The 27,414-nt window shown below is 41.3% G+C and overlaps 1 protein-coding gene across 2 annotated transcripts in view; it reads right to left on the reverse strand.

Moving 5' to 3' along the window:
- LOC125458479 (ras-GEF domain-containing family member 1C-like) overlaps positions 1-26,943 on the reverse strand; it is a 218,190-nt gene extending 191,247 nt beyond the window's left edge. The window contains exon 1 of one of the 2 annotated variants that reach the window (XM_048543760.2): positions 26,872-26,943. The gene's annotated coding sequence lies outside the window, so the exon portion shown is untranslated. Of the gene's footprint in view, positions 1-17,033; positions 17,137-26,871 lie in introns of those variants that run through there. The other variant, XM_059650682.1, reaches the window with a different exon arrangement.
- Positions 26,944-27,414: the final 471 nt, after the last annotated feature.

A 27,414-nucleotide genomic window follows, 5' to 3' on the forward strand; every position in this document is an offset into this window, starting at 1 on the left:
CCATAGTGTTCAGGGATGTTTAGGTTAGGTGGGTTAGATATGCGATATAAAGGGAAATGAGTGGGTGGGATGCTCTTCAGAGTGGCGGTGTATCTTGTTGGGCCAAATGGCCTGTTTCCATACTGTGGGGGTTCTATGGTTCTATGATTTCCATTCCATCCATATCATTCACAATCTTATAAACTTCTGTCAGCTGAACACTCAACCTCCTGTGTTCCAGTGAAAACAAACTCAGTCTATCCAATCTTTCTTCATAATTAAAATCTTCCTTACCAGGCAACATCCTGGTAAGCATTTGCTGTACTCTGTCCATAGCATCCACATCCTTTTGGCAGTGTGGTGACCAGAACTGTATGCAGTATTCTAAGTGTGGCCTAACTAAAGTTCTATAAAGCTGCAGCATTACTTGTCTATCCTATACTCAATGACCCTTCTAATGAAGGCAAGCATGCCATAGGCCTTTTTCCCTACCTTATCTACCTGTGCTGTCACCTTCAGTGATCTGTGAACCTGCACACCCAGACCTCATTGCATGTTAATGTTCTGAAGGGTTCTTCCATTCACTGCATTATTTCCAACTGTACTTGAGCTCCCAAAATGCATCACCTTTTGTTTGTCTGGATTAAACTTCATCTGCTATTTTTTTGCCCATGCCTCTAACTGATCTATATCCTGCTGTATCTTCTGATAATCGTCCTCACTATCCACAACTCCACCAATCTTTGTATCGTCCGGATACTTACTAATTAGACTACCTACATTTTCATCTAAATCATCGAGGTAATCCACAAACTGCAGAGGTCCCTGCACTCATCTCTGCGGAATACCGCTAGTCACAACCCTTCATTTGGCAAATCATCCTTCCACCGCTACCATTCGTCTCCTATGATGAGTTCTGTATCCATCTTGCAGCTCACCCTTGATACCATGTGACTTCACCTTTTGTACTAATGTCCCATGAGGGACCTTGTTAAAGGCTTTACTCAAGATCGTGTAGACAACTTCAACTGCTTTTTCCTCATCAATCGTCTTCTTCATCTCCTCAAAAAACTCAATCAAGTTAGTGAGGCACTGCCTCCCCCGTACAAAACCATGTTGTTTCTCACTGATGAGTCCATTTGCTTCTAAATGCATCTGGATCTTGTTCCAGAGAATCTTTTCTAATAATTTCCCTGACAGGAGACTCACAGATCTGTAATTTCCTGGATTATTCCTGCTACCCTTCTTAAACAATGGCACAACATTGGTTATTTTCCAGTCCTCTGTGACCTCACCTATTGCCAAAGAGGATGGAAAGATGTCTGTCAATGCTCCAGCAATTTATTCTGTTGCCTCCCTCAGTATTCTGGGATAGATCCCATCAGGAGCTGGGGACTTACCTAACTTATCACTTTTTAAGACGCACAATACTGCTTCCTTTTTAATAGCAACTTAGCTTAGAAACTTGACACTCCCTTCCCTGAGATCATTCTCCACCAATTCCTTCTCTTTGGTCAATACCGATACAAAATATTTGTTGAGGATCTCACTTCTTCTGGCTCCTTTGTCCGTAAGTGGGCAAAACCTTTCCCTGGCTATCCTCTTGCTTTTTATATATGTGTGTAAAAGGCCTTGGGGTTTTGCTTAATCCTGTTTGCGAACGACTTTTCATGACCCTCTTTAGCCCTTCTAATTCCTTGTTTAAATTCAATCCTACTTACCTTATACGCTTCAAGGGCTGTATCAGTTCTCATCCTCCTTATGTTTCTTCATTTTGATCAAGGTCATAACATCCCTGCTCATCCAAGGTTCACGTAACATGCCATGGTTATCCTTCATTCTCACAGGAACGTGTCCCTCCTGATATTTTATCAACTGCCATTTGATGTACTCCCACATTTCCAATGTGGATTTACCCTCAAACAGCCACCTCCAATCAAAATCATCTAGCTCCTGCCTAATATTGTTGTAGTTCACCTTTCCCTAATTTGACATGTTCATCCGAGGACTGCTGTTATCTCTATGCATGAGTATCTCAAAACTCGGTCACTCCTACCAAAATGCACTCTCACTGAAAGTTCATTCACCTGGCTGGGATCATTTCCCAAAACCAGGCCCAGTATAACCCTTTTCCTGGTTGGACTGTTTACCTAATGTGTCAAGAAGCCCTCCTGAATGGTCCTTACAAATTCTGCACCATCCAAGACCCTAGAACAAAGTAAGTCTCAGTCAGTATAAAGGAAGTTAAAATCACCCTCTACAATAACCCTGTTAATTTTACATCTTTAACTGATGAGGAAAAATGGCTCGGGAAAAACTTAGCAATTGAACAGTTTCTGACCAGTCAAAGGATAGCTCAATGAAATATACAATTCATGTAGGTTGGAAATATTTAAAAGGGATTGTAACTATTTACAAGCCAAGTTTTGGACAGAAAATCCTTTATGAGAAGAGTGATGGAAAAGAGTTTGCGAGATACGGTAACAAACAGTAAATATGGTCAGCTTGGCTAAGGAATAGCAAATGTCAAGATGGCACCTATAATTATACTAAGCTTTAAGAGAGTCATAGAGAGGCTCTTGTAATGCAATGGTAGTGTCCTAACTCTGAGCCAGGAAGCCTGAGTTCAAGTCCAACCTGCCACACACAGGTGTGTCATAATGTCTCTGAGCAGGTTGATTATAAAATTAATAAAATAATCAGAAAATAAAACAGAACGATGAACAAAGGCATTTTTTTCAGAACAGGAGAGAAATGTCCAAATATAAACAAAAGTACTTGGAAAATGTACGTCTGTTGTCAGCGAAGTGCAGTTTGTAGACTGTATGTCTAATAAACTATCAAAAAAGGTATAAAAAGAATATTACTAGGCAATCTCCATTACATATGTTTAAAGGGATTCACAGAGTACCTACACAGTTTTATTGAGTAACTTGCTTTGGGTGTTTTATACATTAGGGTTTTCTTTCATCACTCAGCTAGCTCTTTAGTGGCCTAACAGTCTATTCCATCAGTAACCATAGCCACGAATAACCAAATTATGCTCTGTGTTTAAATTATGATGGACAATCCAAGAGACACAAAGTGCTTATCTGGAAACGTGTCTACTAGAAATGTGTAACATTAAAAAGTTATTAGTATATTAATGGCATAAATCAAATGGCACACAGCACTATTCCATTTTTTCAGCCAGCACAGCAAATTCAATCAGCTATGTTACAGCATCAAGGAATAACAAGTAATTCATGCTTTTCACGAGAGAGAAAGAAGTCCCTGGTATAGAAATTAGCAAAGCTGATTTTAACTCAAAGACAAGTTAATCCAATCTTAAATGCTTACATTATTTCTTCCAAACATTTCTTTCTTGCCTGTGAAAACAGTAAAGCAAATTTTCTATTTAGAATCATAGAGTTATAGAGATGTACAGCATGGAAACAAATCCTTTGGTCCAACTTCTCCATGCTAACGAGATGTTCTAAATAAATCTAGTCCCATCTGCTAGTATAATCATTTTTGTTACTTCTTCAAAAAATTCAATTTAGTGAGACACGATTTCCCACGGACAAAGCCATGTTGATTCTCTTACTCAGTCCTTGCCTTTCCAAATACATGTAAATCCAGACCCTCAAGATTCCCTCCATCAACTTGCCCACCACCGATGTCAGGATCACTGGTCTATAGTTCTTTGGCTTTTCCTTAACAACTTTCTTTATTGGGGCACCATGTTAGCCAGGGCCCAGTTTGCTGGAACCTCACCTGTGGCTATCGATGATACAAATATCTGAGCTAGGGGCTCAGCAATCACTTCCCTTGCTTCCCATAGGGTTCTAGGGCACACCCGATCAGTTTCTGTGGATTTATCCATCTTTATGCATTTTAAGCCATCCACAGCAATTACTGCTCTGTAAATGGACATGTTTCAAGCATATCCTTCTCCATAGTAAACACTGATGCAAAAAAAAATGCATTCAGTATCTCTCCCATTTCTTGCAGCTCCACACATATGTGGCCTTGCTGATATCTAAGGGGCCCTATTCTCTCCTTAGTTACTCTTTGTCCTTAATGTATTTGTAGAATGCCTTTGGATTCTCCTTAACTCTATTTGCCAAAACTGTCTGAGGTCCCCTTTTTACTTTCCTGATTTTCCTCTTAAGTATACTCCTACTGCCTTTATATTCTTCTAGGGATTCAGTCGATCTCTGCTGTCTGTATGTAACATATGTTTCCTTCTTATTCTTGACCAAAACCTCAATTTGTCTAGTCATCCAGCAATTCCCTACACCTACCAGTCTTGCCCTTCAACCTAACAGGAACATACTATCTCTGAATTCCTGCCTCATTTTTGAAGGCTTCCCATTTTCCAGTCATCCCTTTACCTGCAAACACCCACCCCTTTTGAAAGTTCTTGCCTAATACTGTAAAAATTGGCTTTTCTCCCACTTAGTACTTTAACTTTCAGATCCAGTCTATTCTTTTCCATCACTATTCCGAAACTGATAGAATTAAGGTCACTGGCCCCAAAGAGTTCCCTCACTGACATCTCAGTCACCTACCCTGCCTTATTTCCCAAGAGTAAGTCAGGTTTTGCACCTTCTCTAGTAAGTATGCCCACATTCTGATACAGAAAATTTTCTATTCGTGGTGGTGGGAGGGCGGGAGGGGGCGAGTGAGGGGTCTGTAGTATAGTCCCAGTAAGGTGATCATCCCTTTCTTATTTCTCAGTACTACTCAAATAACTTCCCTGAACATATTCCCAGGAATATCCTCCCCAAGCACAGCTGTAATGTTAGCCTAATTAAAACACCACTCTCCCTCCTCTCTTGCTCACCCTTCTATCCTACCTATAATATCTATACCCTGGAACATTAAGCTGCCAGTCCTGTCCATCCCTGAGCCATATCTCTGTAATCGCTCTGATATCCCAGTCCCACATTCCCAACCATGCTCTGAGTTCATCTGCTTTACCTGCTAGGCCTTTTGCATTGAAATAAATGCAATTTAATTTATCAGTCCTATCTTGATCACTGCTACTTCAGAAGAGATTCCAATGATCCAAAAATGTGACTCCTTCTCCCCTGCATCAGCCCTTCAGTCACACATTCATCTGCTCTATCCTCCTTTTCCTAAACTCACTTGTTCATGGCACCAGGGATAATCTAGAAATTACTCCCTTGAGGACCACCTTTTTAAATTCCTGCCTAACTTCCTAAATTCTCTCCTCAGAATCTCATCCTTCCCCCTTCCTATGTCATTAATGTGTATAATGACCTCCTGCTGGACCCTCTCCCCTTTGAAAATATTTTGTACTGTCCCTGAGATATCCTTGATCCTGGTCCAGGAAGACAACATATCATTCTGCTGTCTCGCTTTCAGCTGCAGAAACATCTTTCTGTGCCTCTGACTAGAGAGTCCCCTATCACAATCGATCACTTGGAACCCAATGTGCCCCTCATTACATCAGAAACCTGGCAGTCAGCCCTACATTCCCCTGAGAGTCCTTCACCCCCTACATTTTCCAAAACAGCATAGTTGTTTGAGATGGGAATAGCCACAGGATACTCCTGCATGACCTCCTACCTAAACCATCTACCCAACAGTTTCGTCAGTTTTTTCTCTCTTCCTGCAACTGCCATCCATCACACACCCCAGCTCCTGTAAATTCCTCATTGCCTCTTACTGCTGCTCCAACGGATCCATGCAATAAAATAGAATTCGTAAACAAACGCACTTCTTGCAGACATAATAATCAGTAACATGGAAACTCTTCCTAATCTCCCACATCTGACAGGAAGAGCACAACACTCTACTAACGGCCATCTTTGCACCTTAACAATCTACAGACCCAGTAAACAGCACAGTCTTACTGCTAGTCTAAAAACACTGTTCCAGGCTAACTTAGTACCTATGTTTAATATTTTTAAAGTATAATCAAGAGACAGACCTCAATAAAACGTATAATCAAAAAGGAATCCACTCTATTTACTGTTTTAGATTCGTAAGATAAACAGTAAGGTTATACTTTAAAAAGCCACTTAGCTGCTCCCCAGCTGTAAGCTCTCCCACACAGGTTTCTCCAAGGTCAGCTGTGAGTTTCGTTGTTTGTTCATTTTCCTTAGGCAATGCCAATGTCCAGCGGTACTTGAAATCAACTGTGCAGATTCACTGCTAGTGAGACAGCAGTGTAGGTTTATTTCTCTATTTGATTTACTTCCCATATTGGCCACTACCTTTGTCTGTCTTCCTCCTTCGTAAAGCGCCATTGTTTTTGTCATTTTCTTCCCCAAAGTTCCAAAACAACGTTACAGCATATAAAATCGCAATTACTGTTCCTAGAATGCAAGGAAATCAGCTCCAATGTTGAAAATACCTCAAAAAAGTAGTAGCTCTTACAGCCACAATTTTTTCCCATCCCCCATCTAGGATTGTCCAGGATCCTTAGCTAAGCCCACCAATCTGGTCAAACCATTCTGGAAATGTGTTCAATCCATCATGCTTAATATTCTAACCTCTCACTAGAGCTTGAGTCTTGAAATTTTCTACTCAGTACTGTTCCCTGGGTTAGCTCACTCCCTCATTTTCTGAGTTGTACAGTAGCCAAATATCAACTCTGTAAAACTGAAAGGCTACAAACAATTGGTGGCAGGCTGAAATAAGAGATAATTGACAAATTCATGTGCTTAGTAGAATGTGTGTAGCTGCAAGGATTAATTTTATTGGCTTATTTCCTGGCCTTCTTCCAGTACCAATTTTTGACTCTAAATAAAAACTGAAAGAACTGCAGATGCTATACATCAGGAACAAAAGTAGAAGTTGCTGGAAAAGCTCAGCAGATCTGGCAACATCTGTAATGAAAAAATCAGAGTTAATGTTTTGGGTCCAGTGACACTTCCTCACATTGGAATTTTCAATTTTTACTTCACAGATGCTGCCAGACCTGCTGAGCTTTTCCAGCAACTTCTGTTTTTGTTCCCAATTTTAGACTCAATTACTTTACAGAGAGAGGAGCTGTAAATCTCACACATCATAATTCTTTCTGTTTATAATTAACAAGAAGAATTTAGTTGGCAACTTGTAAAACTATAAAGCACAGAGAATTAACAATTTGCAATTAGGTGGTGCCTTTGGAACATGTGGAATACAGAACAACATTCCCAGGTGGTTTAGGATAGTTAGTAGTAGAGAAGGTCAGGCCAGGGGTTATCTTTGCTCTTTGAGAAAATCCTCATATATTAGACACCATGGGAAGAGGAAAACACTGGTCATTATGATGGTGTGGTCTGGCCAGATCGACTGATGAATGGTGAAACCACTTGTGCACCAGTTAAGCTCGTGTCTGCACCCTGCAGAGTTCAGGAAGCATATATGGGGTAAACAAAAGGGTTAGAATGGCTGAGAATAAAGATTTTACAAGGAACAAGGCATGGGCGGACGGAGTTGTTGAGAGCAGCTGCTTGTTGTACTGTGGCATTTTATGGACTTGCTATTGTTAATGATATGATTAGAAATAATTAAGTACATATAAAGGAAGAATCTGGGACAGTCAGTGTTGGTCAGGAAGGAGGCACACATATTATGATTTTTTGTAAAGTGAAAAGATTGGTATCTTGTCTCCTTCTTCACCACCTGGATCCAGTCTGAACCTCCCGCATTTCCCGCAACACATCCCTCACACCCCGCCCCCGCCACAACCGCTCAAAGAGGATCCCCCTCGTCCTCACATACCACGCCACTAACCTCCGGATACAACGCATCATCCTCCGACACTTCCGCCATCTACAATCCGACCCCACCACCCAAGACATTTTTCCATCCCCACCCCTGTCTGCTTTCCGGAGAGACCACTCTCTCCATGACTCCCTTGTTCGCTCCACACTGCCCTCCAACTCCACCACACCCGGCACCTTCCCCTGCAACTGCAGGAAATGCTACACTTGTCCCCACACCTCCTCCCTCACCCTGATCCCAGGCCCCAAGATGACTTTCCATATTAAGCAGAGGTTCACCTGCACATCTGCCAATGTGGTATACTGTATCCATTGTACCCAGTGTGGCTTCCTCTACATTGGGGAAACCAAGCGGAGGCTTGGGGACCGCTTTGCAGAACACCTCTGCTTGGTTCGCAATAAACAACTGCACCTCCCACTTGCAAACCATTTCAGCTCCCCCTCCCATTCTTTAGATGGCATGTCCATCATGGGCCTCCTGCAGTGCCACAATGATGCCACCCGAAGGTTGCAGGAACAGCAACTCATATTCCGCTTGGGAACCCTGCAGCCCAATGGTATCATTGTGGACTTCACCAGCTTCAAAATCTCCCCTTCCCCCACTGCATCACACAACCAGCCCAGCCTGTCTCTGCCTCCCTAACCTGTTCTTCCTCTCACCCATCCCTTCCTCCCACCCCAAGCCGCACCTCCATTTCCTACCTACTAACCTCATCCCACCTCCTTGACCTGTCCGTCTTCCCTGGACTGACATATCCCCTCCCTACCTACGCACCTATACTCTACTCTCTACCTACCTTCTTTTATCTTCATCTTCGGTCCGCCTCGCCCTCTCTCCCTATTTATTCCAGAGCCCTCACCCCATCCCCCTCTCTGATGAAGGGTCTAGGCCCGAAACGTCAGCTCTTGTGCTCCTGAGATGCTGCTTGACCTGCTGTGTTCATCCAGCTTCACACTTTATTATCTTGGATTCTCGAACATCTGCAGTTCCCGTTATCTCTGAACTAATAACAAGTTGCTCACTACCTAATAACACAACATACACTTTGCAAGATGATCATCTCCAAAATTACCTGCAAACTAAAATTAACAAAATATATACAAAAGTATTTTTAATCTGCTGTCTAGGTGAAGATAATGTTGAAGCTACATGATCAATTCTGGTAACAAATTACAGATTTAGTCGCATGTGTGTCTGTTCTTCAAACTGTCAACATATCTCGCCCAATTAAGATTAATTGAAAGGGTCAGTCAGCAGTTGTCAAGAGTACAGATAAAATGTCACTAAAACTGTAGAAATTGTAGATGAATAGCAATTTAACAAAGTGGAAGGTAAAAGAAAACATTCTAGGAAGCAGAATTGCATTGATAAAACACAAACAGTTAAATGAACAATGTGACGTTAACATGAGACAACAGGAAGAAGGACAACAGTGCTAATTAGATAAATTTAAGAATGAGACAAACATGTGATTAGTAATGTCAGGCAATTGGAACAAAAGCTTTAACTGAAAAAGAATCATCTGTCCATCTTTTCTCCTTGTCCTCATTTCTGAGGATTCGGATATAGATTTCTATTGGATTGATCCACACTTCTTGGTAGAGTTCTGCAGTGGTTTGCCAGATTGGAAAGATTTAAAGACTGCCAATCAAAGATTTGCCATGAAACAAAATGCACCTTTCATGGCTACCAGATCCTGGCATAGACCCCAAAGCCCGAACGTCACATTGTTCATTTAACTGTTTGTGTTTTATCAATGCTGGAGCTTCTGTCCCAGAGGTAGAGGCACTGCCACTGTACCATAAGATTTGTATTAAATAATTACCACAAAGTATAAGCAAGATGTACGACATTTTTCTAAAGGGTATTTAGTAAATGATCTTTATATGCTTGGCTGAAAAAGGAGCATAAATATTACCAGTCTTGCACTCTACAACAATCTGTACTAATGGTCCCATCGTTACAACAGCTCAGGCCCTTGCACATGATGAGATGCGAAGATAACATTTAAAGTGCAGCAGCATTTTTGGTGTGTGCCATTATATTATTGGTGCTATGGTGTTTAAACCGATGACAGCACAAAACTGACGTGAAAACATGTTCTGTGTTTCAGACGAAAATTGTATAGCGTCAAAAGTCCTCATGAGATGTAGACTGACAAAATTGCTCAAAGTTCTAGATATAGCCAACATATTTGATTTTCTTTAAACTCTGTCAGATAACTAGATTCTACCTTGCCTTCCAGCAGCATATATTTAAAAATTGCTAATCTCTAGTGACGGAACAGAAAGTAGGGCAAAAAAGTGCTCCGTGCCTTATCTAATACATCAACTGTTTGTCACTGAGAAATACATTAGCAGAGAATTCTAAAGCCTAACCCTGTTAACTTATTGTGCTTCATTTTTAAATCCATCTATCTGCAAAGAAGGGTGACACTCAGGGCAGGTCACCTTTCATAGAATTGACAGAGGTTAATAATGTTTGTAAATTCTCTCTCATGATCCTTGGGTTACACATATTGCAGGATGGCCTATATTTGTTGAAGTGCTGCTCTGCTGTGAACCTGCACTATAAGGCTGCAGGTATTGTGCTTTTTGAGATTGAGGCATCAAGTTTTGGATTAGTTCTTTTGTGGGGAATTTACTTATGTTTATAGTCTATTAGTTCTAACAAATCAGTTTTCAAGTGACAGTGTTTGCTTTTGTGCAGACTAAAATTTTCGACAAGATTTGTAGCTCGGGTTATGGATGATGTTGTAGACTTGCTCTCTGAGCCGATGGGTTTGGTTGCAAACATTTTGTCACCCTGCTAGGTAAGAAGGTCAGTGCGCCTCCGGTGAAGCATCAGTGTTCTGTCCCACTTGTTAGTTATATGCCTTGGTTTGCTGGGATGGTCAGTTTTGTTTCTCAGTGGTTCATACACAGGGTCTAATTCAATGTGTTTATTGATGGCGTTCCGGTCAGAATGCCAGGCCTTCAGGAATTCCCTGGTGTGTCTCTGTTTGGTTTGTGTGATTATGGATGTGTTGTCCCAGTCGAATTCGTGCCACTCATTGTCTGTGTGTAGTGAGACCAGTGAGAATTGGCCAGGTCTCATGACAGCTAATTGGTGCGCATGTTCCGTATAGTCAATTTTCTTCTGGTTTGGCCTAAGTGGTGTTTCTCACAGTCCTCGCATGGTATTTTGTACATAACCCCAGTTATGTTGGTTTTGGGTGTGGGACAGCTAATGATGAACATAAAGGATTCCATATTCCAGGATCACCAATGTAGCTGCCTTGCTATGAAGGTACAGAGAAATGTAGGAGAAACAGATGTCAAGCAAGGCCAGGACCAGTAGTAACTCCAGCAGCTGCCAAACGTCTCCACTTGAAGAAGTCAGAGCTGAAGAGCCCCTCGGGATGTGGAGAAAGCACAGGAGCCCCAGAGTATATCATCAATGCCATCTCCTTTAGCAATGTGAGCTATAATGCCACACAGACTGAGGATAACCTGGGATACTGAGCCAGTTATCGGACCAGGATTTGTGACCTGAAGGAGTGTTTAGCAATTCTAGTAACCATCAAGGTGATAACTGCCCTAAACGTTTGTATACTGATTGCTTCTAAGAGCCCACCGTGGACCTGTGTGAGAGGGCGGCCTCACAATCACCAGCCTACAAATGTATTAAGGCAGTTAATGATGTAACTTGTGCTGGATCTACATCAAGTTGCTTCTGTGTGCTGATATCGGTTGCAACCTGAGCAGCAGGCTTTGTTAACATAGCTGATTCAGCCAGCTGCAGGGCTGTATAGGGTTTATATGAACATCATAGTGAAAGCGCCATAACATAATGCAGCAGACTTCATCAACAGAAATGGGTTCATTCCAACAATGTACAATCATCTTTGATCATCAGTACTGCTTGTTAGAAGTCTGCACCAGGTACCCTGGGGGCTGCCTATTACCTTGAGAATGCCCAGGCTCCTGACTAAGTCCATTCATAGATATAGTGGAGCTCATTCTTTCACTAGGGCAGTCATGGAGTAGTTGTTAGATCTCCTCAAAGTGGGCTTCCAATACCTGAATGGTCTTGGAGCATTACAATGCACTCCAGACATGGTGTACCACATAATTCTAGCATGGCAACGCTCTGCACACTGAAACAGGTAAAGAGGAGATGTGATGGCTGCCGAAGAGTTTGGACAGCAGCAGGGATCTTCTGAGAAGGAAGATGAGGATATAGAAGAGGAGAAACATCACTTTAACCATCATAGAGCAGTGCAGCTTTGTGTGTAACAAACCAATCAGGAATTAATTGACACCCAGATCCAATAACAGAGATCTGGATACACTGGCAATTCATCAGCTGTAAGTTTGTTTTTGCTTGAAAGGCAAGTGGCCATGGTATGTTTATGGAAACAAACACAGTTTTTGTTTTAGAGATAGTAGGAACTGCTGATGCTGGAGAATCTGAGATAACACGGTGTGAAGCTGGATGAACACAGCAGGCCAAGCAGCAGCAGAGGAGCAGGAAAGTTTGATGTTTCAGGTCGAGACCCTTCTTCAGAAAAATGAAGAAGGGTCTCGACCCAAACGTCAAACTTTCCTGCTCCTCTGATGCTGCTTGGCTTGCTGTGTTCATTCCGCTTCACACCGTGTTATCACAGATTTTGTTTTGCTTGCTTATTTGTTTGCTTTAGCTATTGCTGAATAAAAATGATCATTTTCAACCACTTGAAAACTTTCTGACATGTGATAAATAATGAGAAGAAGTTATGCTGCCACGGGTGTTGGGGAAAGGCTAGCATTCCCTTAGATACTGTTCTCAGATGGTGTGGTGCTAAGGATAGGTCAAACTGTGGAGCTTGATTCTTCTAGCAGCAGTTACAATGACAGTTACTCAAGCAAATGATAATGTAATGCATTTACAAATGTGAACTTGCATTTGCAATGAAATGTCAATCATACCACCAATGTACCCTCATCAGCATTTCTTTATTCCCCTCCTGCTATGTGCACTGTGAGGGGGCAATTCCTGGCCAGCAACACTTGACTTGGTGCATGGCTGGGTTTAAATATGGTGCTGGCAGCAGGAATGCTGGGAAGTCCTGGCACTGGCAGATACCTCAGCCATTGCTCCCTGCACTGTAGTGTGAGTGGCAGAATGCAGTGCATTCATGAAGAAGCAAGTTGCAGAGAATTGCAAGGGATAACTCACTACAGTTCACAGAAAGATGTTCTCCATAAAATTCCCCAAAACTGACACTTAGCCGATTTTTGATAACATTTAGTCCACTGTTCCTATGGCCAATATTTGCAGTTAAATTGGTTAAGAGATAAGTAAGTTATGCTGTTAACATAATGATATTGCATCAACATTGCAATTACCAAACAAGCAATATGAGCATTCTTGTTTCCAATTCATTGGCAATATTTGGTTCATTATAAAAATACATTGTTTAATAATATTCACGTATTATGAGCAGGACAAATACACATCTTTCTGAACTTCTAGTGTCTCAATATAGATACTGAAAATATGAAGCAAAGTTCTAAACCTTTACATTTTCTATTTAATCTTTTGAATTTAAGGGAATAATTTTATTTGATTGACAGTGATTTGTCCTGCAAGTTCCAACTACAGAACTGCTGCCAGTCAGACAGCTGAAGCTGAGCTTGAGCTAGTTAACCAGCCTTGAACAAGAGGCTTTTGTTGCATATTTCAGAAAGTAAATACCCAGCCAGGCAATTATTATAAGCCAATGTATCAAATAGCTTATTCTACATCAAATACAAAAGAACAGAAAGAAAATTACACCCAGCTTGTATTAAAAATCTGCAATTTCAGTAGAAAAAGAAAATATAAACACATTATTAAATAGGAAACAATGGAACTTTAAAATAAATGTTAAAAATGGATTTCTTTTAGGCAATGGGTAAATGTACGGAGAATTAAATAAACCAATTTCTGATCAAATGAAAACTAAAAGATAAGCAGAGCGATGCCACAACAATTCGTTTGTACTGTTTTGATAGATGAGCCAAAATAGACCAATGTCGCACTTTGCTTTTCAAATCAAGTTGAAAATAACAGTATTTCATCAATTATTCAGTGAATATCCTATAATTTGAAAATGAGACACGGTTGTTAAGATGCTTTGAAGAAACTGCAGCAGCAAGCATTAATTACAACCCCAGCAGTAAATAATCTGCTTAGTCTTCACACTGTGTAGGTTCAAAAAACAATTATTCATTTTAGATGCAGTAAAATTTTGACATTGAAGCTAAAATTGAAATCTAAAATGAACATTTGTTTGAATGGCCATAAAACCTCAAACACAACATGCTGTTATGATAAATGATTATCACATTTTACTTGGAAAAAAAATTACCAGGACAAATTCAAATGAATTTAACCATTGGTAGGGGGCAGTTTCAAACAAATATTGCTTTTGAAAATGGATCTCATGTTTATTTATGCTTTGTAGGATTTGGTATATATTGTGACTTAAACCTTTTCCTGAATTCTTAAAAAAACTTGAAGGAAAAGTGAATATGATTTTATAATTACAGTCATCCATTGTCTTAATGTACAGAAATCCCACTGAGGCTACTTAATTAAATTGTGTGTTAGATAGATAGATATATAGTGTGTAGTACATTTCTGACTATTGTAAAATATGGTTCTTAACAAATAGATCTGTATTTTCTCGAAAAAATGAAAAAGCCAGTAATGCATAATTTATTAATTGAAATCAAGAGCTTGAAATTTAACCATTCAACAGATTTCTTTTTCTCCTTTCAGATTTCCAACAACCATGTTTTATCCTTCACCAGCATTTGTTGTTAAACTATTATTTGATGGCTAACTGTCCTTTGGGCATATCTTCTCAACTTCTAATTTAGTAAAAGTTTAAACTAATTTTAGCAGAGGAATGGCCATTGGAATGAAATATTGAAGAGATGTACAGGGAGAGGTAAAGGGCAATATAGCAAAGAATAATACAGAAACGGGAAGGATCAGATAGCAGTCAACTATGAAGATCAATTTAGGCACATGAATGAAAACACAAAGTGTGGTAAATAAAATTTTGAGTCATCACATTAGGCTAAAACATTGGAATGTCAACAAAGATATGTTTCAAAGAGGAAGAGGTTTGGGAACGGGAAGGAACTAGATAAGAATGCAGAAATCTTTATCAAATAAACCATTATGGAGAGGGATGATGTATTGAGGGGCTAAAACCAGAATCTATTTGGATAGAATCAACAGGAGAAGAGCTATATTAAGACTGGGCACAAGCCATAAATTACTGGGAAATCGATAAAAGAGCAAACCTGCGAGCAAGTTATATGATGTTAGAAGAATTATACAATCAATGATAATAATGTAAACTGAAAATAATAATTTGATTAAAACCGTAGAAATTCCTGTAATTATTTTTGATTATTCCAAATCTTATCAGGAAAGAGGCAGGGTTGGAGCAGGCTCCAATGGGAGAATATTTGTGAAGAGTGATCATAATATCTGTTTAGAATAGGTATGGAAAAGGAGTAGGTGCAGTCAAATACTAAATATTTGATTGGTGGATGACTACTAGGATAATGGGGTTGCCAGTCATTGAGGGCTAGAAGCCCCTCATCAGCCCTCCAGTTGGAAGTCACCCACACTCCTGGATTGGCTAGAAGATTGGCATGCCAGAACAGCACAATGTGGATTCAGAACCTGGAACTAACCCTTACATCCGGTTCCCAACACGCAATGCAAAATTCAGACTCAAATCTCTAAATCATTAGTCGGGGTTATGGGTTCCCTATTTAGTAACGTAAATATCAAGTTATCTCTCCTGTTTTTTTGCTGGACTGTGGAAATGTTAATTAATAAAAGCCTGATTAAAAAGTCACCATGGTTACAAAGGATTATGTTAAGAGTGAATAGTAATAGTGAAATGATAATTAGAGAGCACAGATGTACAACAAAGAGAGTGCTAAAATAATTAAAAGGGAGGGTTAAAAAGATGTTTTTTTAAAAAATGGTTAAACGTTGTTTACCATAAAGCACTGTTTGAAGCAGAGTTTATACATTCTTTTTTTTAATAAGACTTTGCCCGGAATATTAAATACTGTGGGGCTAAATTAGAGAGTTGGGTTCAATAAAAGGCTTGTTGAGAAACTGGCAGCACAAGCCTGATGTGACTGATGACTCGTTCTTGGGAAGACTTTAATTGAATGCATTGTGAACATGCTGGAGTCCACCTATGCAGCCTTCTGCTTTCCTCGTTTCACTGTGATGTGTAGCAGCAATGTAAAGCAGTGCTCAGTTCACATCACTGCCCGAGTGTTGCCATACTGCATTAGTTGACACAGCAAATGGTAGCAGCTGTACCCGTAATGGCTGCTGAAGCTCTGGATTCTGCTCAATTTGCAGAGGGGATGAGATTTCAGAGCTGGAGCATCACTCAGTTTTACCTCTGGCTTTACAAGCAATAATCAACTTGCCTATTCACAGCAGAAACAGAAGCCAGTGTTTAATAGGTGCCATTGGTGGTGATGAGAAAAACAAAATCAACTGCACACTGCCAGAGGCAATGCCTTATTTACTTCACATCTGTTAGTAAGGACAGGATGACACACAGAGCATTAATAAATGTAAACTTTTCCATGTCTAAAGTGGAATGAACTCTTCTGTAATTAATTAATTTGAGTTCATTAAAACAGTTTCTACAGAATACTTAAACTGACTGGAAAAACCTCTGTCTGGCTTTCTGAAGTACATTTACCTCTTCAAGTGTCTAAGACTGTTGACAATCCTTACCTATTTTTCAACAAGGTAAATGTTATGGTGCCCAGCTTTATAATGTTGGATGGATGAGTAACAGGGATATCATGTAAATTATACTCATCAGGTGCCACTTACATCATTTACTTGTACGTGCCACTTTTCCCAAAAACAAGAGTTATGGTTCCTCCTTTACTAAACATTGTATGTTTATTATATTGAAGGAAAACAAATGTTTATGTGGAATATTAATAAATAGTAATTTATACATGTCAGTCAGATTAACAATCTAAGCTTGCCTCTGCAAATCTAGTATATTAATAATGTACAAACAATATTATCATTTTATCCCCTCTATTTTTAATTCTTTCAAACATTTCCATCCTCCTGAACAATGTGGGCAATGACAAGACAGTTCACAAAATATGAGGCTGAGAATGAAGAAATGAAAGTTTTGATGTTAAGGGCAAAAGTCTGATTTTGTCAGAATGTTTCAATGGCTGGATGAGAGTCTTGCTCATGAGGGGCCAGTGTGTGAACATTAATGTCTCATTATGGCCTAAACTCACCTCATTTACATGCAAGTTGCTGTTTTCCCGAGGCAATGGAGAGAAAGTGGAAGGCAGCAATTCCCAACATGAAAGTCAGAATGGATATCTGGCATCTGTAATTCCCCAGCATCTTCATTGGGCATTGGTCGTAACCAGCATTATCCAACAGCTTTGCATTTGTCCATGGGTATTGACTGCTTGCATCCTCCAGCCACAGAAGTTGGCATCAGCCCAGTACCAGCCTTTTCGCATCATCACGGCATAGCACAGATTTATTTATAACACAGATTGCCACCTTATTACCGTACTTTAGAGCTCACAGATACCTTACATTGAAATATTCCTGGCTTTGCCAGCAATGCCCTCATCTCGTAAGTGATTAAAATAAATAAAAATCCTATCAAGCTGCTTTGCGCACTGTGACAGGCCCCACCAAGCGTCAGACCAAATTTGCATCTAGCTGGGTGCTCACACCATCTCTCTCTTGTGTATTGTCACCTCATTCAGAAAGTGAAGGCTCACAGTATTTCAGTCTTGCCATGTCTTTTAACACAGGCACAAAGCCAAGCAGCTTGTGTTGCCAACAATGATGAACGAAGAGGGTAGACATGTTGCTGTTTGGCATAGTGCTACATTAACATTGTACATTAGAATCATACCTGCAGCATGTACCAACAGCTTGCGTGGAAAACACACTGTATGGGCTACACCTAAGTGGCCATATGACATACTCTTCGTGGAGTAGTATTTAGTCAAATCAAGGGGACACTGTCATTAATCAGGAGGTCCCACCTCAGTCAGTTAAAGGCATCATCTAATCTCAGTTCACAGACTTGGACATGGTCAGTCAGCCACTTGGGGTGTTCAGAGTTAGGGATTTGCTACAACTAAAGTTCAGGGACAGGGTCATGGACAGTCCTGCGGGCCCAGTGCAAGCAATCGGGAAATTAACAGTCAGTCAGATTGGAGAGTTTGTCAGAGATCAGTCACGGCTATCCTTCCAAGTCACACAAGGGGTAGGCCATGGTCAATCCTGGTGGTCTGTTCACTGATTGTGAAGGAGTGTAGAGGGCAAGGTGGGAAGGTGCGTTGGCAGTGCAGTGGGACAATATTTGCTAAGGGAGGTAAACAACCAAGTGCCAGGTGCCAATCATGTGCCAGGCAATGACCACCTCAAACAAGACAGAATCTAACCATTGTGCCTTGACATTCAATGGCATCACCATCACTGAATCCGCCCTTCAACATCCTGGCTAGACACTCAACTGGACTAGCTGTACTAATACAGTGACTACAACAGCAGTTCAAAGACTAGAAACCCTGCTGTCACTTAGTGAACTTGTTGAGTTTGGTTGGCTTGCTGAGCTGGTTTGTTGTTTTGCAGACGTTTTGTTACCGTGCTGGGTAACATCCTCAGTGCAGCCTCTGATAAAGCGCCAGTGTGTTTTCCCGCCTGGTTTTTAAACTCTGCCAAGCCTGTCCCAGGATCTTGGTGTTGTCATGGTCAAAGTCGTGGTTCTCCTTGTCCGTGTGAATTGAGGTGAGTGAGACACGACCCTGGGACAGGCTAGGCAGAGACAGGCACGGGAATTCCTGGAAGCATGGCACTCCACGAAGCAGGCTATAAATAAACACATTGTACGCGACCCCATATACATTCCACTACAGAGGAAACCCGGAAGTGAGGCAATCCATCGCAACGGACCCCAGAGTTTAAAAACCAGGCGGGAAAACACACCGATGCTTCATCAGAGACTGCACTGAGGATATTACCCAGCACAGTAATGAAACATCTGCGGAACAACAAACCAGCTCAGCAAGACAACCAACCTCACACCCACAACCTGAGCTACAGATCTACTCCAAAACCTTAATCAGTCAATCTCTGACTCCCCAAAGCCTATCGACCATCTACAAGGCACAAGTAAGGAATGTGGTGGTATACTTGTCTCGATGGGTGCAGCTCTAACAACGCTTAAGAAGCTTGGCACTCTCCAGGACAAATCAGCCACTTGATTGGCACCACATCCACTCCCTGCACCACTGATGGTGATGAAGGAATAGCACTCTGAAAGCTTTTATTTCAAATAAACCTGTTGGGCTATAACCTAGTTTCGTGTGACTTCTGACTTTGTCCACCCCAGTCCAACACTAGCACCTCCACATCGATGCTCAGTTGCAGCAGTGTATGCCCTCTACAAGATGCACAGCAAAAATTCATAAAAGGTCCTCATGCAGCACACTCTGAGGCCACAACCACTCCATTTAGAAGGATAGGGGCAGCAGATACGTGGGAACACCCTTACCTGCAAGTTCCCCTCCAAGCCACTCACCACACTGACTTGGATATAGATCACTGTTCCTCCACTGCTGCTGGGTCAAAATCCTAGAACCTCCTCCCTCATGTAATGGTGGGTCTATCCATGATCTGGAGCAGTTCAAGAAAGCAGATCAAAACTGGGAGTTGAGCAATTAATAGAAGCAGCTGGGTGAGAATATGGAGAGCGTCAGCTGTGATGGAATAGACGGGTAGGGCAAGGAGCAGAAGGGTTTGGGAGGGGTCACCTCGATCAGTCTGAAACTGTAACTCGGTCTGCAATGCACAACTGGTGATACTTTCCATTCCTATTTAAATTGTAATTGGGAACTGGAGATGAAAGATGGTTCTTAGAGTGGGCGAAGTAAATGTGCCCTTCTTGTGTACCTTCAGAGGGAGTTGCATTAATTGGACACTTACTAATTACAGGCTAAAAACATCAGTAATTACAGAATTCTGCATGTGATCAGTGTGCAGCAACCAATTATAATGAACAAATATTCTGGCCAAAAAGCAATTGTAACCTGATCACTGGTCATCACAAATTAATTATAATAATTAACCATAGGCAACCTTTAATGTGTCACCTGGTTCTACAATTCACAAAGGCAATTCAATGTTTCATAGACTGCTCCAGGGCATGGAGCTGCTTTCCTCTCACCTTGATCTAAGAGTATTTAACTATAGACTCTTATAGCGATGCTACCTTTCTTGGGTGAGGGGGGAAAGGGGAGGGTAGAAGATTTCAGTAATCCCGTTGCACTTACAGTCTCTTACTGTATTTGGACATCATAGCTTGTGCTGCACATATCTGAACATGGTTGATTATGTCAAAGGTCCAGGTTCATGCATCCCATGGTCTTCCTTGTCAGTGTCCTTTATCTCCTACTGTATCGAGGACTGCGTTGATCTCCCACTTGTGTGCACTTGTGACTGCAGGCTGCTCACATTATTAAAGAGCTGGTTTGTTTCTGATATTCCTCAAACAAGGTCATTGAAACTGCCCCCACTGGATCCAGCCACAGTTGGTTTATCATTATTACGTCTGCTGCATACGAAGGCATACAGAAACTGAGGAGGAACAAATCTATCCTCAAGTCCAGGAACAGCAACAACCTCAAGCAGCTCGGTCAAGAATCCTTCACTAAAGATATCACCACAGGATGTGGAAGTGATGCAGCAGGCCCAGACTGCATTATCCTCAATGTCATGTCTACCAGCTGATGGAGTCACACTGTCATTGTTGAATAACGACGTGTTGGGGCACTGCGTCTCATGGTCCCTGTCATCTGCTGGAGTAGGTCCTGTGATCTGAAGGGACAGCTGTGCTAAATGTTTATGAGATTGGCTGCTTTCAAGGACTCACTGGTAACCTGTATGGGATCTGTCAGCCTTCAAACCACAAATGTATCAAGGCTATTACTGATGCAATTAGTACCAGGTCACACTGCTTCACGTCATTTTCCCTTGGCGGGGTCATTTCTGTAGCCAGAGCAGTAGGCTTAGTCAACATAGTCAGCTTCTCCTAAGTGCAGGGTGCTCTAGAGTGTAGCCATATTGTGCTGAGAGAGTCATTTCATAAAGTTTTGATTGGAAAGAGTTCCATTCAGTTCAATACAAAGGTCATCTGTGATCACCAGTACTACATGTAGAATTTTGAGCCAAGTACCCTCAAAATTGTCATGATGCCTATATCCTTGATAGCTCTCAAGATCCTCCTTTAGTTCAAGGACATGATGCATTACAAGGATTGTTGCTAGGAGACAAGGGCCACTCTTGACCGCTACAGCTGGTGACTGCATTAGGCAAACTGCCTAACTGAGGCCAAGTGTAAACAGGGTACACTTGGGCCACCAAAAAGCAGACAACAGGTCTCCTGAAAGTAATGTTCCAGTGCTTGGATCAGTCTGGAAGGATCTTGTACAACACTCTGTACAGTGTACGTTGCATCGTCATGACACACACGCTATGCCCAAAGAAAGGCTATGAGAGATGCTGAAAAGCAGGGAGATGGGAGCAGTCTTCTGAGAAAGGGGTGATGACTTTGAGGAGGAGGAACATCACTTTCACAATGAGTGCAGGGCAACAAGCCAGGCAGCATTTAACTGATAGCCACTTCCCACCGATTGGAGTTGGGCAAGGTAATCATTCAGAGACTGTAAACTGGTTGCTGCTCAAAAGGCAAGCATGCCCTGGTTAGCCCCAAAAGCAGATGCAGCTTTTTCATTTGTTTTTCTCTCTGTATTTCCTGCAATTAAAGTTATCTTTAAAAGCATTTGAAGGTTTTACAACATCTTCCACTTGCTTCCACATTCAACAGTGACAAGCTATTATGCTACAATGCACATTAAGGAAGGAAAGGCATTCCTTCAGACAAAGTCCTAACACGGTATGGTATGAAGAAAGGGTGGCCTCTCCAGCTTCATTCTTTTAGCTGCAGTCACAATCGGTCATAATTTAAAGTGGTGATAATTTAAAGTGCCCACATCTTTATAAATGTGATAACCTAAGTACAATGAAATGTCACCTATGCTGCTTATGTGAAGGCACTTTTGTTTCTTGTCCTCCAACTATTTCTGACTGCAGTGCAGGCGTTCGCAGCTGGGGTGTAGGGAACATGCCCCATACTGAAGTCTATTGGGTTTGGTTAACAGGGCAGATGAGTTCTGGTCCAACTGAGATTAAAGGGACCAGACATGCTGAGAACATTCTGGCCAAATGTAAGCTCACTCCCCTCAGCCTGATCTTCTGTAGTTTTGAAGCTTGCAAAGTAAACTGGATCAAAGTCCATCAAAACAATCTGCACTTTTCTCTCTCTGGCATGTGTGTGTTTGGCCATCTCTATGGGCAGGTTACCAGCTGCCATGGAGAGGCAGGTCTAGCAGAATGCTCAGTGTCTGCTAGGTATTGGCACAGACTTGCATGTTATTACTCCAATCGCTGGTATTTAGAACCAAAGATAAGGTGACAGGCGATGAGGGATGTTGACCACAATTCAGGGGCCCCTTCCTCATAAAGAGGCAAGTTAAGGCCCCAGCCTCAGGAGGATCCACATACAGGCCTCCCAGAAGACATTTCACAGGATACACTAAAGGACCATGTTACAAAAACGTTCACGGTCGTTGCAATGAAAGAGCAGCACAATACATTGCTACAAATCTTACTTGGTGGCTGGTACATGGATGTCCTGGTATCACCCATGAACAGTTACAATCCTCTCCTGCTAAGGCAAGGATTCTCTCCTTCTCCCAGGTGAACCCATGAATGTTGGAGACTTCACTAGCTGTCTTGGCACTCTCTGCTCTATTTTGAGCTTCCGGATAATGACAAAGAGAAGGATTGGGTAAGATTGAAGTAGTTGGCAAAGTGATTAATGTTGGTGCAAGTGGAGGAAAGATAACAAGGTATCTCGTGTGAGCAAGTAGGAAGCACAGAGATCATGCAGAGTCAGTATTTTGGGGGAATGAGGTAGCTGAGTAAATTGAGTGAAGGCATTGAATGCAATCATGATTGACCATGAGCCTTGGGGGTTGGGGGGAAGTTTGTGCAGTGGCAGGAGTCGTAGTGACTGTGAGGGAGCAAGGAGAAGATGATGGCACTTACCTTCCAGATTGTAGACACTGCATTGACCCATGTGGAACCTTTAGACAGGATGGCTTGTTGCTTTGGTCTTTTCTGGTGGGACTGAGGGAAGTAGATGGTCGTCTCTGAGCTACCCTATCACCTGGTCCCTGTCAGCAAAGCAGAGTGTCCCCTTGGCTCTATCAGACATCTCCAATTTTTCACACACTGCAACCAAGAACAGTAATTCTTGGCTTAGTTGTTTAGTGTACTGCTGGAATTTAAATATGATGCCAGTGGTGGGAAAGCCAGAGCTCCTGGCAGCAGTGAACGTTTCTACCACTGGTGAGTGCCAAGCCAGGGGAATGTTTAATGAGGTGAACAGCAGCGAATTGCATGAGAAAACTCACTGAAACTCACAGAGAGAAATTAGCCAAAAAACTTCCTAAAATTAATACTTGGCTAAATTTTGGGAAAATTCAGTGCCGTGTTTTGTTCTTTCCTAAGCAGACAACTGATTGATTCAGATCATGACAACCTGCACTTTGTAGGTTTCTCTTCATTTATATGAAAAGTCACTTCATTGTGGAGTAGTCACAGCAGTTGGTTAATTTCACTTTTTTGTGATTACAAACACTTCAACAAATATCACATTTCAATTTACTTCCACAATGAGATGAAAACGAACCTGCTATTTCCATGATAAGCCTAATTCTCAAATTATTCACATGTAATTTTGTGACTACTTCTGTGGAAGCACATTTCCTATTTGGAGAAAATATTGGCTTCAGCAGATTTATATGGCTATTTATTCGTGTCATGCTTTATTTATTCTGAGTGCAATTTTTCTTTCTAACAACACAAACTGGGTCTGGCTCAAAAGCATTTTATGATTGTGGCAATGAACAGTTCTCTCATTCTAGGTCTTCCTTAATTGGGTATTGAATGCCAATTCATAATAATTATGGGCAGAATCTTAAAGGGAACTGAACGACGTGCAGCATGGTGAGAAATCTCAGAGAATCGCATGAGAGGTTAGGCAAGTTTACCTTGTTATCATTTGAATTGAAATTTCGAACACAGTTCTTGGCTTCCATATGAGATGTCCATTAGGGAGTGGTGAGATGACAATTAAATGACAATTATTGTTTGTTATTGGCCTCATTAACTGTGCACCTCACCGAACCAAATGCAGCTTCCTCGCCTAATAACTACAATGCAGAAACAAAATGCCAACAATCCTAGATATGAAATTCAGAACAAGAACTTGGTGATTTTAGATTTTCATACTTGCTCCTCTGGATTACCATCTTGGAGATCCAGCACCAACCTCTCAGGGCATGCTCCATGGGTAGCAGCCAAACACTCTCCATATGGCATCCGACATGTACCAGACTCTTCACCTCATAAGAACATAAGAGCAAAGAGCAGGGGTAGGCAATTCCGCCCCTCGAGCCTGCTTCGCTATTTAATAAGGTCATGGCTGATCTCATCTCGGTCTCAACTCTAGTCTCCTGACTGGTCTCCATAATCCTTCAACCCATTATTAATTAAAAATTCTAGATCATCATCTTCACACATCTCCGATCCAGTTACAAGTCACTTCAGCACAGCCGTGCTGTACCTTGGCATACACCAGCAATGCAGCCGCTTGCTTCCTCTGTTAGCATTCAGTCACTTGGAGCCTATCTGGATGCTCGCAACATCCCTGTGTTGCCTTGCCTTGGTTTTTTGCAGCAGGACATCTCAGCCAGAGCTCACCATACTTCTGAAGAAGGGTCCCAACCCGAAATGTCAGCTTTTCTGCTCCTCTGATCCTGCCTGGCCTGCTGTGTTTATCCAGCTCTACAGTGTGTTATCTCTGACTCCAGCATCGGCAGTTCTTATTATCTCCATCTTATTATCACCAAGCTTCTTCCTACACTGCTGGGCATGCCTCCAGACGGCTGAGGCCTGGGTAATAACCTCATACCTCAGCCCGGTATCGTGGCCTCCTCTGATTTTCCTGAGGGGAGAGACCCTCATCTGCACCATCCACTCCAACAAGATGTCCACATACCCATCCAAAAAGTGGGGCATCAATTTACCCTTGCGCATGTCTGGGGCAAATGTCACAAACCGTGTAGGGCAGCTTTGGTCTGACAGAGCTTGTCCGGTGTACAATGGCATTTTAAGTATGGCACCACTGTGTGGGATGCCAATCCATTCTGGGATATCCAGGCAGTAGAAAATTCCTCTGGCTATAGCCAATGGTAGAATAATGCCAGCGTGAAGTACCATGGTTTGGGGTGGAGGGGAGGAGGAGGGGTAATTGATATTTAATGAGATGAGATAACTTGTGAAAAACTTTTCATGAAATTTGGCAAAATGAAACTTAGCCAAAAATGCATAAGCTTCAGCCCTACCTGTTCCTCTTGCTATTTGGAGAAGTATTGAAGTTGCAGTTTTACTTCAGAACTGGGTCACAACTTGACTCCAGAGTTATCACATCCCTTGGCTCTCAGTTCTCTTGTGAAATCATTTCATGTCTCAGTTTTTTCACAACATATAATATAGCTTTGGTGCAGTTTCACACCTGGACTAAATGTTGCAGGTGTCAAACCAGGTCACATATGTGTCTATTTGTATGTGATTTTCCTTAGTTCAACAGGGAAACTGGAGCATTTCTGAGATGCTCAAGAACTTTCAAGGGGAAACTCACCAATGTAAATTAAATGTACAGGCAGGCAATGGCCTAGTGGCATTATCGCTGGACTGTTAATCCACAGACCCAGGTAATGTTCTGAGGACCTGGGTTTGAATCTCACCACAGCAGATGGTGGAATTTGAATTCAATAAATATCTGGGATGACCATGAATCCATTGCTGATTGTCAGGAAAAACCCACCCAGTTCACTAATGTCCTTTATGTAAGGAAATCTGCCATCCTTACCTGGTCTGGCCTATATGTGACTCCAGACCCACAGCAATGTGGATGACTCTTAACTGCCTTCTAGCAATTAGGGATGGGCAATAAATGCTGGCCTAGCCAGCGACGCCCTCATCCCTGAATGAATAAAGAAAGAAAAAATTTTACCCTGTGCTTAATAATTTGGAGCATTTCCAAACAGAATAAAACCTGTCCTTGCTCAGAAGCAGGTAGGACCACAATTGTCAAGCAGGATTCTAATCAGAGTAAAACTTGAGTTGGATTAATACGAAATATTATATCAATAAACCCGTTGCAAAGGAAAATAAAAGTTAGAATATGGTATTAAATCCCATGAAGAGTGATAAATTTGTCAAAATCAAAGATCAAATTTTTCAGCTTCCTTCTAACTGCAGCTCAGGATATAACAAATATTCAGCAGTACAAATTTTCATCAAACACCAAGCAACAACTTTGAAATCTAGTAATATGACCCATATATAAATAAACCTGAAGAAACAGCATGGAGCATATGAAAGTCTCATCTTCAGAATTGAATGTTACATAACATGGCCCTGGTGGGCACATGTTACTAAATATTACCAAAGAGCAGTAAGTGGTAATTGATTGAACTGTCAAGTGCCAACAAGTACATTACTACGTAATTCCCAACAGATCTAATTGTGCAAAGCAAAATTGCCTTTACTACTTATAGTTGAAGTGTAGGCTTTTAATGTATCATAATGCATTTCACAAATATAAGTTTAATGGAACAGGAAAAATATTTTGAAATTAATTCGAAAATAATATAGATGAAGCAGAAACGTGAAGTAGCATTATTTAAAATAACACAGATTGTAAATGGCATTGCAATGTGCAACAACTGCATAGATTTTTCAATTATGTAAACACATCCAGACAAGCCATACCTTTTATTGCACTTGGAATCACTTTTATGTTAGAATTCTTTTGGCCTTTTGTCATCCAAAATGCTGTGTGAAAATTATGTTTTATTTTGCAGGCTGAACCAACATACTGGATAACTATGTTTAGCTTATCAAACTACTAACCTCAAATGGTGGCGTGCAAGTCTTCATCAAAGGCAGGGAGCTGATCTCTTCTCTGAAACGAACCTATTCATGTAATTGCAGCTTTCTTCTTCAAAAGGAAACTGCTGCACTGCAGGCTCTCCTACTCCACACAGAGGTCAAGTTACAATTTTCCAACTGCAATAATAACCTCAGAAATACTCCTTAAGAATTCTCAAACCTCCTCAAAATGCCTTCACCAATCCACTCAGTAACAGAGAATTATTGAACCATTTTCCCACCTGCTACATATGTCACTGGATATCAAAACAAGGAAACCCACAAATACAAATATTCAATATGTCAACAGTTCAAGTCCCTGTTGATTGTTTGTGTTAACACAGCGATGTCAGGGGACGAGAATGGGAGAACCTGATAAAATAGCTACTCGAAAATAGGCTTAGGGCCGTGCATATTGAATTTTATTTGCATTTTTACATGATTAGTCTGAAACCTAATTTTACTCAAAGCACTGATTCCTTGCTACGGCATTGAAATTACTTTATATTATCGCTGATGTACAGT

The sequence above is a fragment of the Stegostoma tigrinum genome, chromosome 13 (genome assembly GCF_030684315.1).
Source record: "Stegostoma tigrinum isolate sSteTig4 chromosome 13, sSteTig4.hap1, whole genome shotgun sequence".
NCBI lineage: Eukaryota > Metazoa > Chordata > Chondrichthyes > Orectolobiformes > Stegostomatidae > Stegostoma > Stegostoma tigrinum.